The 19,533-nt window shown below is 32.4% G+C and overlaps 1 protein-coding gene across 15 annotated transcripts in view; it reads left to right on the top strand.

The window, feature by feature from the left end:
• The window catches only part of LOC106617660 (platelet binding protein GspB), a 93,947-nt gene that overhangs the window by 18,987 nt on the left and 55,427 nt on the right, over positions 1 to 19,533 (top strand). For all 15 annotated transcript variants that reach the window (XM_070107357.1, XM_070107351.1, XM_070107356.1 and 12 more), the window contains exon 4: positions 17,884 to 17,939. The gene's annotated coding sequence lies outside the window, so the exon portion shown is untranslated. The remainder of the gene's footprint in view (positions 1 to 17,883; positions 17,940 to 19,533) is intronic.

Below are 19,533 nucleotides of genomic sequence, written 5' to 3'. Positions count from 1 at the left end.
ATTACAACGCGATGAAAAATAATAAAATACAATAGTACAAAGTTTTTGTTTTAAAAAATTTGAAAAACAATGTCTTTTGAAATAAAGAATAAGAATAAGAATAAACAATTAAAAATTGTTCAGTATAATCGAAAACATTTATTAATTGCTAATTGCATGACTTACTTTGATAATGTTTTTCCACTAAAAATATCATTTTTTTTTGTTTGAAATTGTTTTTTATAACATTTATTTTTATAAATTTCTTCATATATTTTCTAAACACTATAAACTACTTATTTAGTTTAAAATACCATTTCTGTTGTTAATTTGTTTAGCTTCAATTTTTCTGTAATTTTTATAAATTATAAATTGTGTGTTGTGTTGAGAGCTAAACATTTTTTTACAGTGTATAAAAAAAACTAAAGACTTATATGTGCTACATATTTGCTTCCAAATATTTCCTCTCTACCCTACCACCAGCAATACCAGCGAGAAGCATATCAAATTTACATCATCACCAGAAAACCTCAGCAGTCTATCAATAGCCTTCACTTCCGCCGCTTGGCCAACATTACCGACACGCGCACACACAAATATGCACATACATATACATGTATGCATATATATACTTGCCAACGCAATACTAACAACAATGACAGCGGCCACTCATATGTGCCACCATATGCTAATACGCTGCTGCGTCAGCCGCCTACTGCGTCATTGTGCCTTGCAACGCCAACACCAACACCAACGTCGATGGCACCACTTTGTGGCTCTTGTCATTTCACTTTGTTCTATTAGTCACTCTTCCGTTCGGCAGCGGTGGTCGGTGGTGAAAGTGGCTGTTTGCTGCGGTGGTGGTGTTCGTGTCCTCGAAGATCCGAACCGCAGTTGTCTCTAATGCCTCCCGTGCCGCTCACCTTCTTCCATGTCTTGCCGACCCACTTGAGCGCTTAAGTGCTGGCTTTTTCAATTTGTAAGCTTCTACGCTTGTGTGTATGTGTTTGGCTCGCATGTGTGAGTGCGTGGTTAATTTGTTTGACTGTGTCGGTGCCTGCGTGTCACTGCTGCTGTCATGCATTACTATGTAAATTTGCACGCTCAGCTGGTGAAGTATGCGCTCGTCCGTCGGCACCGGATGTTAGACGTCGTGCTCCAATTTCCTTCGCAGTGACGCCATCTTTGACCGTCTTCGTCTTCGTCTTCGTCATCTTCATTTTAATTTTCTTTTAGCGGCCTGCTTGATTCGCTTGCTTGTTTGTCTGCTTGACACAACAAGCAACCCAACACCGCATATCGTTTCGGCAGTGTTTTCTCTTGTTCTTCTTCGTTTTCTTTTTCACAATTTGTTTGCTTTTGCGGTTAAACGCTTGCGTTACTACGTCCTTCTTAAGTGGCACATGTTTGTTTATATGTATGCATGAGGTCGCGAAATCTCCAAGCAATTTGACAGTCTTTCGCTGTCGTTTAATCGCATTTCAAACCCCCGACGAGCTCTTTCTCCTACTTACCTGAAAGTAACCATTTGAGGTCGCTCTGTTGTTGCTCATAAGTCGCTTTCGCACATTTTCTTGCGGTTGCTCTAGTTTTTCTCCTTGCGTTTGTATTTGTGCTGATCTCGCGCTTAATAAAAATTAGTCCGAGTTGTTTACTTAACCGCGACAACTTATAAAAGGTATAAGTGGAGAGGCTGTGCTCCGGTATTTCAAGGAAAAAATTGTGCGAATGGCAACTGGGAATATTGGGAATTTTCCGGCTGGTTTTTTAGAAACATTTTGCGTAAATATAAATATTATTTCTCTTTGTTTGTAATTCAGAATTCACTCGTTTTGTATCAAAAATATAATGAATTTAATTTTTTTCCAACACGAAAATATTTCTACCTAAAATATAAAATAATATATTTTTTATGCAATTCAGATTCCTTTTCTTTTAAACTTTGATTTTAATTTTTTATTTCTAATATAAAAAAAAATTTGAAGCAATGCAGAGTTACCATATTTTTTTAAAATTTCACACGAATATTTTAAAATTTAAATACTTTTATGTTATGCTTAAACAGAGTTGCCACATTTTTTGATTCAAAATAATAGCGTATTACCACACAAAATCATAAACTAGTTGTTACTAGCTTCAAAGAGTGCACTTGATATCAATGAAATTTTTTTCGACAATCGTGTGTTTCTATCCAGAGTTGCCATGTAGCTTCTTGTGTTCATATTTATGTTTTATTATACATATAAAGTAACCAAAACCTGAAAAGATGATCATATTTTTCAATAATAATAATACGCAATGTATAATTTTTAAGAAACTTTGTGAAAAGCGTTGCCATGTGATTTCCAAAGTTTCATTATTATTATTTTTTTATACTATCTAAATACAAAATAAACTGATATAAATTGAGAATGCTATTAACAAGCTCTTTCAAATTGATTTTACATGAGCAGAGTTGCCATGACACAAGAATGTGCTTCAAAACAATAAGTGCTACAATAATTTAGAAAACACTATATACTCTGATTGTTAGTAAGTTTATACTTTTTTTTAATAATTTTAAATTCAATATTAAATTTTGATATTTCTGAAAGAGTTGCCATATCAGTTTTTATAATTAACAAAATTGGGTATGTAAATATTTTTGTTTATTTTGAAGCATTGCTTCCATAAATTGCATGAATGCCAGTAACTTAATACTGTACTATCTGTGAGAGTTGCCATATGATATTTCATAATTACCATATAAAAACATTTTTATTTATGTTACTTATTTTTTTTTAATATTTTTTCCACACAAAACATAGTTCAAAATTGAGAATGTTTATTTTTGCTTTTGATAGTATGAAAAAGAGTGCGAATGTATTCTATCAGTTGGATTGATTACATTTCGCTTCTCATTTTCAACAACTGTCAATAAAATTGTAATTTTTAAAGCAACCACTACATCCATTCACAAACCTCCTTACCACACCACTTACTCCCGCACACTCTCACATATTGGCCGCAGGCACCAATAAATCCGCAGCGTTCGTATGACCAGGACCATCAGTCGTGCTCAGCGATTTACGGTCATTCGTAAGCTTAAGTGCAAAGTAGTACAAGCGAAGGGCAACGAGCGAAACAAAAGGAAGCAAGCGCCGGTACAGCATGATAAATATAAATTCTTCTTTACGTTGAATTGCTTTTCACGCTCACAGTGGCCATTCAGCGGCAAGCATTAAGCTTGAGAGCACGTACATACCGAAGCAATCATTTGTGCGTATGTGTGTATGTGTATGTGGTGCTTTCAACATTGGACTGTGAAGATTTGAGCTGCTCCACTGCATTGATTGCTACTCGGTGGCAATAATAAATCAACTGGAGATTTTCAACTATATCAATGGCGTAATACCAAAAATAAAATAAAAATTGAAAATTGAAAAAAGAGTAAATTTGAAAAATCGAATATAAAATTCCCTTCTTCACAACTGCTCATCTGCGCTGCGATTTGCACTACGTGCCGTTCACTTTGAATTATTCCTTAAGGATATCAATCGCCAATGCGGTAGTAGAACTGAAGAGATATATAACACCTATTTGAAATATATATGTGTATATATGTATGTTTGTGTTTAAGCGTATGAAATATGTTCGTGGCAAAGTACTATAGATAAAGCAATTGCAAAATGTTTAAATGACATGGCTTGGAAAGCTGTTGGTAAATATAAGTTGTTAGTTGTAGCTTTTGAAAAGAGATATTAAAACAAAAGTTAATGCCAAGTTCAGATAAATATACTTACTCCGAAAATTCGGAGTGGTTTTATGGCACACACACAACATTTTCGGACTAAAATCACGCCAATAAGTCGCTGAAACAGAAGTTTTACGATAATTTGTTACGTACTCCGCAAATTCAGAAATTCGGAGAAATAAAATTTTTAATTTAAACTATCGTTGTCATTGAATTATAATATAATAATATATTTTAAATTTTTTACTATTCATTCTTTTCTCTCAATTCATCTCCCGAACTCCTTCTTAGCACCCACAAAGTCCGTTATAAATTGTCCCGACCTCATTTGGTCTAAGAACAAATGACACACATGTGACCACAAACCCGAGTCAATTCAAACCAAAATCCTTTAAGCCAAACGTTTGGCATTGTCATGAAAGCACATGCATACAATACTCAGATGTATATATTTTTACCAAGCTACGTACATAGTCATTCACACATACAATATATCAAATTCCTACAGAGTAAATTGCAGTGTAGCTTATTTGAATGCATAGCACACACACACATATATATATAGAGGCGAGTGAGTGCATTTTTTGTGGCAATGCCAAAAACGTTCATCAATTATCAGATGAGTGGTAAAAGCCATAGACATAAATTTGTCGAAAACGCCAACTGTCTCCTCTACAAACACATATGATCTATGAGTTTGTATATGTGTGTGTGTATGTGATTGATTACTGAAAACAGCATACTTGGCCTACAAATAGGCGCTGAGCAGCAGGATAAGTCAAGTCACTCTGAATGTCCTTGTGAGAGAATTTCGATTACTTTTTTTATGTTTTTGCATTTTTGTTGCCAAAGATTTTACATGATGGCCACAGGCTGTTGCCACAAATATGTTAAGTGCAGCTGGCTCACATTATAAGCGACATGATAGTTGTATGTGGGCCAACGCGCATAAATACATGTATATATTTACTACTTGTTCGTGTGTGTGCTCGTGCGCCTTTGTATGGTTTCTAGGCATCAAAAAGTGATCAAAAGCGCTATGTTGGCACAAAATTTGGCCTCACGACAATTGGCTTGCATTCACAGAGAGTGCCATGGCTTGGCTGTGGCCTTCAACTTTGACACCGATTCACTATAATTAATGCATTGTGCTTGAAGGATATATATATTCTGAATTTGAAAAATGTATTTATCCTTGAAATTTTTAAAAAGTATAATTTTTGGAATTTACCATGAAATAAACTTTTTAATATTTAAATTAGTTTTCCCTTTCTCATCTCATTTCTTCAGAAATCTACTTAGTACTCCATCTTATTCATTTCTTTCCCTTTCTATAATGTTCAAAATTTTACAATTTCGCTTACCTTTAAACTTTAAAAGCCTCTGAAGTCTTTTAACATGTTGCCTGCGGATGTGCTTCGTATGTGTATTAAAGAAATTTTACATACATATCAACATACATTGTAATTCTCAATTTTCCTTTTTTTCCAAATATCTCTCTCTTCCGATATTCTATTTTTTGTTTTTGCAATCGAGTGCGTATTCGGTCATATTCTGTTTGTCTGTGTGTTGATATACAATTTGACAGTATATTCTCGTTTGAAAGGCTTAAATGCAAGCCAATTTAACAGAACAAAAGCCGAGACGATAAGTTCCCAGTAGAAATCAATTAAGTTGAGTTGCTTTAGTGGCAGGAATATGGAACATTGAGGAATGTAAAAGATAATGTTTTTCTACTTTAGCTACTCAATGTAGTATAGAGAGCAGCAGCTACAGCGAGAAAGAATGAATGCTCAGAATAATATTTTCTCTCTCCCTCTTTTTATTTTATTTGTTCCTCTCAACAAGTTAATTCTCAATTACTTTATAAAAGTTCATAAATTTCACAGACAACGGATCATTTTAGTAGTTCATTGAGTACAAAAAACTTCTTGGTTTATACTTAAATATATAGATTTTTTAACTGTTCTACCTACACAGTTATTTTTTATTTTTCCAAAGTATATCACGGAAGCAGTTTCAATAGAAATATGAGACATAAATATTCCACGGTGATCACTCTCTCTTTATCTCTCTCTCTTTATCTCTCTCTATCTCTCGTTCTCTCTCTATCTCTCTCACTTATTTACTTACTAGATATTTTTTCGTCTTTTCCTGTTCTCGCACATCTCTCTATTTCTGTTTATTATGTTTTGTCTTCTTTATCAATTTTTATTCAGTTTTTAAAGATTTGTAATTCTCAACCAGTTTTAATATAAAATTGTATTCATTAAAAATCAATATTGTGCGAAAAATCTTTAACTAAACAATTTTACTTGAACCATAATATGTTTTTTGAATTCGAGGGACAAAAAAACTATAAATTATTTTTTAATTTACTCGACAGAAGACTAAATATTTCCACGCTATTTCTTTTCGGTCCTTCGTCCATTAATGCTGCAGAGTACTTAAGCCTTTTATCGCCTTTACTTCCACACATTCTGCTGCTCAACTATGGTACACACATACTATCTGTCTGTCGAGATTTTCTCTCTTTCTTTCGCAATTTTCTTCAGCAGCAAGTGCAAATACTTCGTCCTGAGTGCAAATTGTAATTCCTGCCATTTCAGTAAATGGACTGGAAAATCCTTTCACTAGCAAATAGTCTACCTGCTGCAAATATAGCATCATATATATAAATACTCGTATATAAACATATCACATTCTACTGCACGGGATTGCCTGCTTGACTTCTCTTCCCTGCGTTGTTATGTTTATGACAGCCGAGAATCACTCCACTCAAATACAATGGGAAAGTGCGTAAGAGCTATAGCTAGCCCTTATTCCGGCCTAGGTATATGTTTGTGTAAATATTTGTCATTTCTTTTCATGCTTTGCTCTTCGGTATCACAAATAACCCTCTAACTCTAAAGGCTCTTCATTGTTCTTTCTTCCATTTTTCGGTTGCAATCAGGAAAATGCAATTAGTTTCTCACAAAAATGGTGCGCAATAATGTTTTCATTGTTGTGGTTCGCAATTTGCTTTCAGAAAACTATTTCGGCATTTCTCAAATAAATCTGATTTGTTTAATGTGAGAAGATTGAGGTCGGAGAATTAACAAACGGTTTTCGATGAGAATTTCGATTGTTGTGACATAGCATAAATTTTATGTTTAATTAAAAGAGAAGCATAATAACTAAATGGGAGAAAAAAATTTATAAAAACAAGAAAAAACGTTAACGACTGCACCGAAACTATAACACTCTTCACATATACAAAAATTCCGATCCGAACAATTTCGTCAGAGATTGCACCGTCGTCTTGGATAATAATTCATGCCAACTTTCCTGAAGATATCTTATCAAATAAAAAAGCTTTCCATACAAGCACTTTATGCCGATCGTGCAGTTTGTATGGCAGCTATAAGCTATAGTGGTCCGGATTCGGCAGTTCTGGCAAATGAGCAGCTTCTTGGTGAGAAAAAGCCATGTGCAAAATTTCAGAACGATATCTCAAAAACTGAGGGACATAACATACGGAAAATTAGTTAAAATTTTTTTTATTAAAATGAAAAGAAATTTAAATGAAAAGAACGGTATACAGAGAAAAAACATAACATAACATAGCATGGCATAGCATTTTTTCGAGAATTTTGAAATAAATGAAAATATGGTGAAACTAAGACATTTTATCAAGTGAATTTCAACGAAATGCTAATGACATAGAAATTATTTGAAATTATATAGCTGTAAATAAGAAAAAAGTTTAACTAAAATTCCAATTAAATCTTAGCGTAGGTATAGACATATAAACTAATCGGTTTTCCTGATGTTAAGTCTCAGGGAACTAAGCAAATTCTAAAACTACCAACTTGTGCCTTTGAGCTCTTCTTATACAATATACAATATGCTGCATTAACAGTACTTCAAAGCACAAGAAATGGCAAGTAAATCGCCTTATTACTTACCACACGCTGTTCAATACAAGAATGGCACATAATCACCTGCACATATCCTTCAAAATGTTCAAATCCTTCCGAGCAGAAAAAGCTCTGCTTAGTTTTTAACAACAATATACCACCGCAGTAAGTCTTAGAGGCTTTACTAGCACTACAAGGATAGCAACAACAACTATTATAACTATACTATAACACAGCATCTGCACGCTTGCACACACACACACACATACAATTAAGCAGCCATTGTACTAAATTGTGCGCACGTTCAAGAAGCCGTCAACACTTAAACAATTCAACGCACATACACACACACATGCGAATATAGCAAACTGAAAAGCAAAGAAAATATAAAAATTGCTGAAGGAAAGCAATAGTGGAATTGTTGGAGAAAAGAATAAATAAATAAAAGTAAGTGCAAAGTTGTCATTAAGTAGATGCCGAAGTGTAAGAATTAGAATAAGTGCATGTGAGATGCGAATTGCCAGCAAAAGGACGAAATGCCAACACACACATGCGCATGCATCTTCATGCATACACCCACTTGAAGGCAGGCAGTCAAGTAGCGAGCTCAAATATGAAATACTCGTAATGATGTTGATGAAAACGAGCATTAAGTACAATATGAAACGAAGAAGTTCGCACAAAAAAAGCACGAAAGTACTTCGTTGGAAAGCATAGCAGCATAACACAAAGCCTGCCATAAGCACCAGCATATTGGCAAACGGCAGCAGCAAGCGTTAAAAATGTTACAAAAAGCGCTGCGACACCAAATGAGCAACAAAAACTAAAAGAATAAAATAAGGTGCAGAAAGCAAAAAGACGAAACGACATAAAGACATTTTCTATGCTTGTGCACACATATTTACATTCGTATGCACATATGTATGTGTGTGCGTGTCACCTTATAAGTGCTTAAAAATGGTCGCTGTAATAATGAAAGTAAATGTAAGTAGCGCAAATACGCATGCTGTAAAGCTGCTTAGCGCAATTGCTGAGTGAGACATTGAGTATAATGCATAGTTACCGAAAATATACCCAGTGGCGGGTCGTGGTGGCTCATAATATTAGTTTCGGTAAAATATTAAAGTTTGTAGTTTTCATATAAATAATAATTAATTAAATCTTTGTATGGCAACTATATGCTATAGCGGTCTGATCTGAACAATTTGCCAAATTTCGTGAAGCTTCTCATAAAGAAGTTTCTCATACAGAAACTTAATTTTGATCCCTCAGTTTGTATCGCAGCTACGAGTTATAGTGGTCCGATATGAACAATTCCGACAAATGAGCATCTCCTTGGAGAGATAAGAACGTGTACAAAGTTTCATATCGATATCTCAAAAGCTGATCATTTATATTCTCTATAGGGTCACCGATATTTCCTTCCTGGTGTTCCAAACTTCGTGATGCACCTAGTACAAATTTCAGGGTATAAATATTAGGGAGGAGCGAAAAAAATATTTTTTTTTTAGCTTGAGGGTAAAATTTATAAATTATAAAATAAAAATATTTTTGGAAAAAAACATTTTTTTTAACATTTAGAAACCCACTTATTTTTACAGTAAATTTCGAAGGAAAATTTTTTTTGGACAAAAATTGTTTGATAAAAAAACAAAACAATTTCGCTCCACCCTAATAAATATGAAAGATTTTTTTTTATTTCATCACGAGAATTATACGACTTTCATCAAAAGTATTATTTATAGTAACATCAGTTATTTATTTTTATGTTAAAATAATAAATTTAAAGAATTTTTATTGTATTTATATATATTTTATGCTATTTTTATTTGAATTTTTCTTGTTTTTTTTTTTGACCAAGAAGTGTAATTTGAATATAAAATAAGAAAACAAAGTGGACTCATAAAGCCTTCGAACTACATATGTAAGTTTTCCTACTGGGTATACTTCTAATGCTCATACATACATATTTTAACACACAAGATATGTATCTACATAATTTCTTATACATATATAATATATATAAATAGTCATCAGCATAACAACTGGTGTTTTGCAAATATGGCTACTTAGCATTTATTACGCTCTCATTTTTTGTTTTTGTTAAGCATCTTCTTTCCTAACGTACATATGTATAGTTGTAATCTCTCGTTGAGTGGGTGCAATAAACTACCGAAGGTGTTTCTAAGCTAGCAAAGTATAAGACTACACATGTAATACCTTCAAGCTTGCACCGTAGATTCATCGCCGCAAAGAATGGCAGATAATGAACAACTACTAAAATGCAGAATAACAACAAAAAATATCTCAGAGTTGACGAACCATTATAAATCAGTGAGCATTTGTGCATGCCAGTGGGTTAAGTGCGCCTTAGTTGAAGGCGAAATAGTGCACGCTCTAGTGCGATGGGTATTGCCCGCTCTTGTGTCGGTGTTTGTGCACTCTAAGCAGCATCTTATCTACTCAATTGCGCAAATCAAATGACTTTTCACCTAAACGCGGCCAATGCATGAATGGCGAACTTATACATAATCACCATAATGGTCTCTGTGTGAATAACATACTTACATATATTGCTTTCATTCTGTCAACTATCCATTGAATGCGCACCACCAACACTTTGAAGGGGCTTAGCATTTTTCAGTTGATTGAAAACTTTACACCCTCTCCTTCTGTTTCACTGCAACATTTTCATTCTTTGTTGAGTTCTCGAATGGGTTTCGCGTAAATCTGCTTAACTGCACATCTCACTGTGTTTGCTTGGAGAATGTGTGAAGTATTCAAGCCTTTAAAGTGAGAGCACAAGTTTGTGGTTGTGTGGTTAATCTCTAAGTACCTTGTAGGAAAAAATATATTAGTTAAAGACATATTAATTATAACGAATATAAGCTTTAGAATACATCTCAACGGTAACAACAAGAAAATCAACAATAAAAATACTTTTTTATATAAACTATTTTTTTTTTTAATATTGTAGATTCTATGGCAAAAATACCGTCAATCCTGTTAGAGTAGAACTCAATACCAAACTTTCAAGATGCTTCTAAAGCTTTATTCAGCAATTATTTTTTTAAACTCAATACATATGTATGATCAAAAGCTGGAAGTGGATATTACCTCAATCCAAAATTTTGTAAAATAATCACTAAACCCAAAATTTTTTTTCTTATCAAAGAAGTTTGGATTTTAATTTGATCCGTTCTCTTGTAGTTTCTTCCAGTCTACTATTTTATTTTATGCCTAAAGCTCGAAAAAATACTACCAAAATATAAATATCCATAAATTTTCCTACAAGGCTTATGTTTTCCAAACCCAAAAGACTTCCACAATTGCCTACTTTTGTGCACAACAATGATAGACTTGATTAAGTAATCGTGTGTAAGTGTGTAAAAGGCTTTGATCCCACAAGTACCAGTGTGGGTGTCACTTCGTTGATACCTTACTTTCTTGGGGAACGGATAGTGCTGATGATTTTTTTCTATGAAGGCAAGTCAGTAGTCAATCAAAATTTATTTTTTAATGTGAAATGGCCAAACTCTCATTGGCATATTGTTGAAACTAATAGTTAAAAAATTTACGGATTCATAAAAATTTATATTTTTAATATTTTTTTGTATCAAAAATTGACGGATTCATAAAAATTTTAAATTTTAACTTTTTTTTTATAAATTTTTTTATATAACTCTATTTCGGCAAAATAATGTGGATAAATTCTTATATATTTAAAATATTTAAGTTTAAACTTTTTTTCTGGTCATGTTGGTTCTGTTTTTACTATAAAAAAATATTATATAGCTGTTTTATGATTGTAATCTTATTTTTATTTTTTAATTATATATTAGTTATGAGAAGAATATTAAACGTAAATAAAATGCTAAAATTATTTTTATATTGATTACAATATTTATTTATATTATGCTTAAACCAAATATTTAGTATAGGTTTATAGTGTTAGTGTAGTTATAACAATTTTTTTTAGCATCCTGGCATTAAATAATTATAAAAATATTTTTTTTTGCTGCTTAAAGCAACGATTTTACTGCTTACACTGTTTCAATGCCTAAAAGTAGACTAATGAAAGAGCAAAAAATAATACTTTTATATGAAAACCGTATTACAGTTGCACACTTATGATTTCTACAACTTTCTTGCATTACTTTAGGAAATTTATGTGCTTTGTGCACTTATCTAAACTGACTTCCGCTACCAAAACCGACGAAAACACAAACTCTTGACAAACTTTACTTGCACATGTACCATACATATGAACTGAGAAGCTTTCCACAAAAGCAATTGCGTGCTTCCTGCTGCGCATACACAAACACTCATATATGTATACATATATATAGTATATGTATGACAAAATGGCTTTTGTTGATCAACAATTTTATCAACTGACCTCTGACAACTTTATGACCACATTATCAAGCCATCAGCACATCAAACTTGCCACAAAAACTAAGTGACTTGCAACAGATTTTGCATAACAATTTTTTGCTACAAAGGCGGACTTGCTGCACAAACGCACGCCCATCCACACATTCATATACCTAAATATAAACTTTTTCGCAAACACACCAGCACAAGTTGACACTTATTTGTGGTGCATTTTACACCCACAGGCAAAGGAAAAGGGAGGTAAAGACAGCATTTAACTTTATTACGGCGATTATGTGATTTTTCATATGTATATGTGTGTATGAATATGTATGTAAACGCATATGGACTTATGTGTGTGCATTGCAATATTTCTTTGTGTGTGTGCAATTGCAGTCAATTGAGAAGTTCGTCACATAAATCAAGTTTTTGTTGTTTTTATATTTGCTTTCGCCTAACTATATCATCAATTTCAATAGGTGACACACACATGCTCCTTTTTTTAATTGTTTGGTAGAATTTCTACACTTTGCTTGTATTCACACATTGACCATTCGCCATTTTCTTGCCAACCTCACACACATGTAGCTACATTGACTCGGACACATTGTCTCGAAATTGCTGCAATTTACAAAGAGCTTGCTTGTGTTCCTCATATCACATACCCCCACCCTCTCTCACTCTTTGTTCCTCAATATTGTCAATGGCGGCAATATTTTCCATTTATTACCAGCTCTATAGTCTGCGGACGCAATCTATGCAATTGCTTCAGCCTATAAGTATGCTTTGTTGCCAGCGTATGTCCGCATATGTGCAAATGTTTCAAACAACATGAATGTATACATGTATTTGTATGTGTTTGTCCTGTATGACAGTGTGCAGTCATGTGTAAATGGCGCTTGTTTTGTTTGCTTTTTGCACATCTACCTTGCTTTGCATGTGTTAGTGCTAGTTTGCTTGTAGTTTGTGATCTTGTATTTGTCCACTCATTCTTTTTCTGCAATGCCGCTGTATATGTAAGTCAATCAATCAATCAATCAATCAGTGTGTGAATAGGTCGTGCAATTGGTATCTTTTTTTTGCCCCCCGTGCCCCCAGCTTTTCTCCCTGTTTTATTTTTATTACATTTTTTCTTTGTTAGTTATCATTGAAGCGTTCTTCCAACACAGCGCAGGCCACTTCAACTAACATTGCTTTTGAAATTTTTGATCTCTTTTATTGTTATCAAACATTATTGTTGTTTGTAGTGTTATTTCTATTGACTCCTGTTGTTTCAAATTGCGTATGGATGTGTGTGCACTTCTTTGCTTAGTGCTTAGTGTTGGTGTGTGATTTTTTCATCTGAATATCAGTGACCCTTCTTCTTACTTGGAAACACCTGTTCAACATTTTTATTTGTTCTAAGTGTGTATGTGTTTATTGTTGTTATATCATAAATGAAAATCTAGTCCGTTATTAGCGGAAGATGTATCGTTACCTTGTTTTGACAGCAATATCCTATAGTATTCCGATATCAGCGCTTCTGACAAACGAGCAGCTTCTTGACGAAAAAAGACGTATGCGGATTTTTAGAATGATATCTCCAAAATTTAGGCACTTGTTCGCATATATACAAACGGATGAACATACAGACGGACATAAATAAAATAAAAGACATTCTCTGCCGAAAAATGGCTTTATTGTTAGCCACTAAAGTGCACTTTACTCAGCGGCATGCCTATTTATTTAGTCTAGGTATGTATTATATATTTTGGAAAAAAATTCGTTAGAAATTTGTTAGAATGTAGCAGAAAAGCACAATAGTTTAATAGAACAATACGCAAATAAGCCACAGACACAAAAAGAGTACACAACACTGCCGAAAGAATGCACTCATTAAATACAGTGGAATATGCTACATACATATATGTATAAATGTTATATGAAAAATAAAAGTAAAGGCAACACAACAAAAAAACTTTGCCGAGCAGAAACAATGAGCGCAATATTAAAATACCACAGACGTGCTTATAAAAATGAAATACTATATGTATGTAATGTCTGTATGTACATATGTATTGGTACATTTTTCCAAATGCGCTTCGCGATGGAATGCAATTTAGTTGAATGGCCTACAAAACACATACAGATGCAGACAAGTTTTTACGAATACGCACGCGAAGGATTATGTCCATTTGCGAAGCCTTGAAAATTATGAAATAATGATAAACATATATGTCCTGGCTGCCGAAAAGTACGATAGTAAGTCTTTAATAGCTTTTTATTCATACGAATTTTACTACACTGTTTAACTTTTTTGCATATATATATAAATTTTTTTTTATTTTTGATCAAGTAATTCTGTATAGCTCCTATTGATAAGAAAATCACTTTTTTATAAAAAGTTCACTACATTCACATATAGTATATCATTGTCTTAAGCACTCCTCTTCCTTTAGCCCACTTTAAGCACCAACTTGAATTTCAACTAACATATCTGGCATATACTGACCGACTTTCCCTCGAAATCATTTTTGAATTAATCATTCGTTAAATGTCACATCACATACACACATATATACCCTGGGTGCCAATAATATATATATATATAGATATTCACATGCATATGTATGCAAACCAAACATGACTTTGGCAAGCGCCATTGACAGCTAACACATCCATTTGAACCTCCGACTTTAATGGCAAATAAATTAGCTGCGGTGAGAGGAAGCAGAAAGAGCATGAGCATCAACGAATAGGCGGAGGATCAATTCACATACTATACACACACACATACATAGAAACATATAAACCAACCACAGCAGCTGCTATCGGGCAACGAAATAAAGGAGTAGAGAGAGAGAGAGAGAGAGACAGAGAGGGATAAAGGTAGAGCGAAAGAGACAGCTCATGTTGAATGCAACAACAAATCGAAATTCATGCTGTGGTGGGAGAAATAAATCCAACTTTGATTTATGAGCGCTAATAGTATGGAATATAGTACAAAAATATACACACAGAGATGAGTTGCCACATTAGTGGAAACATATATAGATATAAAATATATTTAGCGCTTACATAAACATTTATATAAAGCCTAGAGTGACAGTGGCACACTACACACTACTAATCATGCGTGGGTGTCTGTAACTGTTTATTGTTGGCTGTCTGCCATTATATGTCTATTTACATTGTGACAGCTACTAAAGCCATTAAATGCAAATGTTCTCACAGATGCACATATTCACATGTATGTATATGTACGAGTATTACTCATACACTTACCTACTCTAATGGTATATTTATGTTAGTTAAACAAATCGTAAAGTTTATTGTCTCTGTTAGCTTTGTAGGGATGACGCCTGCTATTTGGCTAGTTAGCATTAGCCAGCAACTTGTATAATTACCTAAAGAACCACAAAAGATGAATGAGCCTAAATGTATGCTAAATGCTAAATTTAGTAGAGCTTTGCAAGGACTATTTGAAGCAAAATCTAACCTGTAACAAAATTGCATTATTTTTATAAAATTATTTTAATACTTTAAATATTGACCATTTTAGGCAGTAAATCTGTTTCTGAAATGTAAATTAACAGTCGCGACGTTTGTCGGAACACAATTTTCAATTTCAAATGACGAGCTGAGTCGATTCTTCAATAAGATACCAAAACAATTTTCTTACTTAAATTTATAATAAATTATTTTGGTAGTCTTTATTTTTTTTTTATCACAAAAGAGCTGATAAGTTGCGACTATACCTTGTATAATGTATGGAGTGCAATATGAAAATTATTTAAACAATACAAACTAAACAAAGCAGTGCTTAGAGGATGGTAATCTTACCACAATGACTAGCAACAATAAGAAAGTGAAAAATAATACAAGATATGTTAGACAAAGAAACATTTTTTGATTTAAGGAAAGTGACAAAAATTTTCATTTAAGTATAACGTTCCAGCACCATTAGTACTTAGCACACTTACTTTCACACAAAAGCAGTCAAACTCACTTATACTTATAGGTGTGTGGTAATCTAGCTGCAGAGATTACCTTGATTGCCCCAGCAACCACAACAGCACTTTGTGTAATTTAAATAAAAAATACATTCTTCTATTTTTGCTCGCAGCCATTTAGAAAAACTGGTAGGTCATTTAAATATGTACATACTTATATGGAATCTGCTATGGATGTGTACATATAGTATACTCACATTTTTTTGTAATTCGGAGGCCACTTCTTTTGTTGGTTTAACTAAACACTGTTGCTCTTCGCAACCATTGTTACAGTACATGTCTACCAAAGGCTTTTAGTATTATTGTTTAACGATGAGTTTGTCCGATGCGCCTAGTTGTATGCTTTTGTGAATATTTTTTACGTGGTTTTTTAATGCTATATATACGCAATTTATTTATATAGTTCTTTGTTGGCTGTAAGTTTTTGAGAGTTATTGGCTTCATTTATATAATAAGTATAGCTTTTTGAGAGCATATTAAGCTTAAATTTTTATATTTATGTTATAGTACAACTAGGTGGCCTACATTTAGGCGCAAATGGGTCAAAACATAACATTTTTGCTAAGTGACTATCGCAAAAGTTCACATAAATATGCCTGTGTGCAAGCTATTGCTCCCTACAAGATATAACTTAATGTAAAACAGAACAAACAAATATTCTCGGCGGCTTCACGATGAAATTTGTGGTTTTTTAAGCTATATATTTATAGATTTGTTTGAATTAATCAACATGTTAGGGATACATTTAAGTGTGTGCTTATTTTGAGCAGCCACTAACAATTTCCTTTATCATAGCCTAAATTGCTGCTATATTTTAGCATAATTTTCATAGCATTTATTTAATATATTAGTGTTTATGTTTTAGTGTTACTACTATGTAATGCTACAAGAACAATATATCAAATATAACAATAAGCCTTTTGTTTGCCACTCCTTCGCCAAGTAAATAATTCTCCTTAACTGCTAAGTATTGCCCACATTTCATGCTTTTCAACCTTTTGTGAAGAGTTTTGCCTTTTGTTTCACGTCTTTTGTGTGTACAACTTATTCGTGCAAATCGAGGTTTCGTCCAACACCTCCAAAGACTTCATAAATATTGAGCGGCTCTCAAAACTTCTGAATTCAACGTTAAATACAAACCACTCAGGTGTGTCCGCTGCCGCCTTCTTTGTTGTTAAATTGATTGCTATTGTTGTTGCATTATACAAATATATGTATTTTACATCATATTATATATATTTCCTTTGCAAATACTGGCGATAAGAAGGGTATACTTATGCAAAATAAGATATTTCAATTAGTTTTTAATGAATTGTTAAATCTCTCGGCGCTGTTGTTTTACGTTTTATAGTACTTTGTGCTAAAACGCCTAAGTGTATGCAAAAGTTTAATTGATTATGCGGAAATCTACGGTTATTTGGTTTATGTGTGGAGAAAACCATGAAAAAATAGCTTAATAAATTGCTCTGAATGGAAGGAGAAACTCTTTCGTATGTATATGTGTGAAAGTGAGTAACTCAAAAAAAATTTTTTTTGTTTTTGAAAAAAAAACGAATTATTTAAAAATTCATTAAAGGGATTTTTAAAGTTTTTAAAGTTTTATTATAACGAAAAAATTTTGAAATGTACATTAATGAAATTTCAGTCCTAATCTTTTTACTTACCTACTTAACTAAAATATTTCAAATAAATAAAAAAAAATTTCTTTTAAACTTATTATTATACGTTATTTTAATAATAATTATTATTTAAATAAATATATTTTATTGTTTTTATATCATTATTTATTTTAAATTAATTTGGAAATAAAAACAATATTTTTATATTAATTTGCAAATTTAAGAAAAAAAATTTAAATAAGATTTTACACTAATTAAAAATATTATTATTCTTCTCCTTGCAGATTATACAAATTTTGCATTCTAACAAATTACACACACAAACATGTTAATTCAACAGGTAAGCGCAAATTTAATAAAATAATAGATTAAAAATTGTCACAAAATTAAAAATATTTTTTATATAGTCTTTAAAAAATATTTGCAGTTTTGTCTTGCAACAGCTGTAGACCTGTAAGTGATCCGAATTAAGCATTTTCAATGCCTTCAAAATATAATTTCCATATATGTATCTAGGTGAAAACACAGTTTAAGTGTGTGTGTTTGTGTGTGATTTTATAAGGCAGAGAAGAACACTGACAATTTAAATTCAACCAATGCTTTTATTTTTATATTAATAAATACACATATAAATGATGTCGGAAATGATGTTCATGAAAGCACTCACATCCGTTCACTTTTCTACAATTACAATCATATAACTACAAAACGGCCATCACTGCACACTTTTCCAACAATCATTGACTGCCAGTGCTGTTGTTGTTGTTGGCTTGCAGTAGACGAAGCACAGCCCGCACTGCTGTCAAACGAAAATACACTTAGCAATTCAACACACTCACGCGCTCACACTTACTATATACATTGACATGAGTGAATGTATGTGTGAGTGTAAGCATAGAAAATCCCAAATATATATATTTACACTTTCACAAATACTTGTTTCCTCTCATGTTTTACTGTTTCACCCAATTGTTGTTAGACTGAAGTACACTTACGTACAGAAAAGAACTGTCATATATCCTGAAAATAATGGCCTGCAATATTTTGAATATTTAAAAAGTTTGCTCGGCAAAATTTAGGTAATTTGTAGAACATTTTTTCATAAATATGCAATTAGTAGTCGTGTTGAAAATTTATTTAGGAACATTTTTTTTTTAAATTTTTAAATTTTTAGTAAACTTAAGTCAATCAAATTTATTTATTTAAAAGTACGTAAGTTTATTTGTCACTTATATAAAAAACTATAATTTTAAAATTGCCAGTAGGAAATTTTTGACATAATATTTTATCAATCTTGTTTATTTGTCACTTATATGAAGACACAATAACTTTAAAATGGTCAGTACAAAATTTTTGACACAATATTTTGTTAATCATGTTTATTTGCAACTTACTCGTAGATAAAAAAAAACTTTAAATAGTGAATACGAAATTTTTGACATAATATTTTATGAGTTTTTTTTTTATGTAAAAATTATATATAACTAATACTAAAATCCAATGTATGCACGAATTATGCTAGTAATTAAAAATCAAAATGTTTAAAATTTCCTACAGGGCTTAGAACATTTTTTTTTTTTGGTACATAGCTATGTTCCACATAAATATATTTTTGCAAAACTTCAGTTAATATGTTTTTTTTTTACAAATACGTCTAAAAATTTCTTTGGTGCCTCTACACCTGAAATAAATATTCACCCAAGCTCAAAATTCTTATACGATTTATTATATCCACCTAAACTATCATTCGACAGTAACTTTGTCTCAAATTGCGCACAAACGAATGCAATAAATGATCACCAAACAATAAAACACACGCAGCTAACTGTCAACCGCAGCAGCCACCATACATATTCATGTTCCGTTATACGCATTCATGTGGATATGAGCACTATACTGCTGTTATATAAAACGAAACTTGTCATTAATCGAAA

The sequence above is a fragment of the Bactrocera oleae genome, chromosome 3 (assembly GCF_042242935.1).
Source record: "Bactrocera oleae isolate idBacOlea1 chromosome 3, idBacOlea1, whole genome shotgun sequence".
Classification (NCBI taxonomy): Eukaryota; Metazoa; Arthropoda; class Insecta; order Diptera; family Tephritidae; genus Bactrocera; species Bactrocera oleae.
This window is presented reverse-complemented; position numbering and strand designations above follow the sequence as displayed.